The sequence below is a fragment of the Gracilinanus agilis genome, chromosome X (assembly GCF_016433145.1).
Source record: "Gracilinanus agilis isolate LMUSP501 chromosome X, AgileGrace, whole genome shotgun sequence".
Classification (NCBI taxonomy): domain Eukaryota; kingdom Metazoa; phylum Chordata; class Mammalia; order Didelphimorphia; family Didelphidae; genus Gracilinanus; species Gracilinanus agilis.
In genome coordinates, this window is record NC_058136.1 from 30,457,825 (window position 1) to 30,460,049 (window position 2,225).

Below are 2,225 nucleotides of genomic sequence, written 5' to 3' on the forward strand. Positions count from 1 at the left end.
GAGGCAAGCAGACAGACATACAGATGGATGGATGGACCAACGGACAATCACTCAGACAGGCAGACGACAAATGGACATATGGATGTATGGACAAATGGACAATTACTCAGGTAGGCAGACAGACAGATAGATGGATGGACCAGTGTACAGACAGTCAGGCAGACAGACGGATGGATGGATGGATGGACCAAAGGACAATCACTCAGGCAAACAGACAGACAGACAAATGGATGGATCAATGGACAAGCACTCAGGCAGACAGACAGATGGATAGGTGGACCAATGGATAAATACTCAAGAAGGCAGACAGACAAACAGATGGATGGACGGACCAATGGACAGTTACTCAGGTAGGAAGACAGACAGACAGATGGATGGATGGACCAACAGACAATCAGGCAGACAGACAGATGGATGGACAGATGTATGTATGGACAAATGGACAATCACTCAGGTAGGCAGACAGATGGATGGATGGACCAGTGTACAGACAGTCAGGCAGACAGACGGATGGATGGATGGATGGATGGACCAAAGGACAATCACTCAGGCAAACAGACAGACATACAGACAGATGGATGGACCAATGGACAAACACTCAGGCAGACAGACAGATGGATGGATGGACCAATGGATAAATACTCAAGAAGGCAGACAGACAAACAGATAGATGGACGGACGGACCAATGGACAATTACTCAGGTAGGAAGACAGATGGATGGATGGATGGATGGACCAACGGACAAACAGGCAGGCAGACAGACAGATGGACAGATGGATGTATGGACAAATGGACAATTACTCAGGTAGGCAGAAAGACAGATGGATGGATGGACCAGTGTACAGACACTCAGGCAGGCAGACAGACAGATGGATGGATGGATGGACCAATGGACAATCACTCAGGTATGCGACAGAGAAACAGATGGATGGGTGGCCCAATAGACAAACACTCAGGCAGACAGACGGACAGACGGATGGATGGACCAATGGACAAACACTCAGGCAGACAGACAGATGGATGAATGGACCAATGGACAATCACTCAGGCAGACAGACAGACAGAGACACAGACAGATAGTTAGACACATACAAACAGACAGAAAGATGGGCTTATGGACCAATATTCATATAGACAGGCAGGCAGGCAGACACAGCCAGCCAGCCATAAAACTGATAACTAGTCAGAGTGATCGATAGCTTTATAGACAGAATGATAGATAGTGATATAGACAGACACAGAAGATGGATGGCTGGAGAGACCAACAGAAAGAGAAAGAGATAGATAGACACAGATAGATGATAGATAGATAGATAGACAGACAGACAGACGGATGGATGGACATAGAAAGTTAGACAGATAGACACACAGACAGACACAGCCAGCCAGCCATAAAACTGATACCTAGACAGAGATTGATAGATTGAAAGAATGACAGAGGTAAACAGAGAAGACAAATGGACAGATGGCTTGACAGAAAGGCAGAGAAAGAGACAGACAGACAGACAGACAGACAGATAGACATAAACAAAAGGACGGATGGATGGACGGATGAACAGACTGATGGATAGAAATACAGGCAGATAGCTAGATTGATAGAAAGACACACAAAACTGATATATAGCTAGACAGACAGATGAATGGATGAACCAATCGACGGATCTACAGATGGACAGACTGGCTGACAGATAGATAGGCAGGCAGACACACAGATAGATGATAGCTAGATATATAAATAGACAGACTGACAGACACAGAAAGTTAGACAGATAGAAAGGCAGCCAAATAGACAGACAGACGGACGGATGGACCAATAGACAGACAGATAGACAGGCAGACACACAGATGATAGTCAGATATATAGATAGACAGACAGAATGATGCAGTTAGACAGACAGATAGAAAGACAGACAGACAGACACAATCAGCCAGCCATAGAAGTGATACCTAGACAGAGAGATTGATAGACAGAATGAGAGATAGAGAGCTGAACAGAGAAGACTGATGGACAGATGGCTTGACAGAAAGGCAGAGAGAGAAAGAGATAGACACAGATGATAGATAGATAGACAGATAGACATACAGATAAGCAGACAGACAGATGCATGGATGGACAGATGGACAAATGATGGATAGAAATACAGGCAGGCAGGCAGATAGCTAGAATGATAGTAAGACACACAAAAACTAATATATAGATAGATAGACAGATGAACGGATAAAC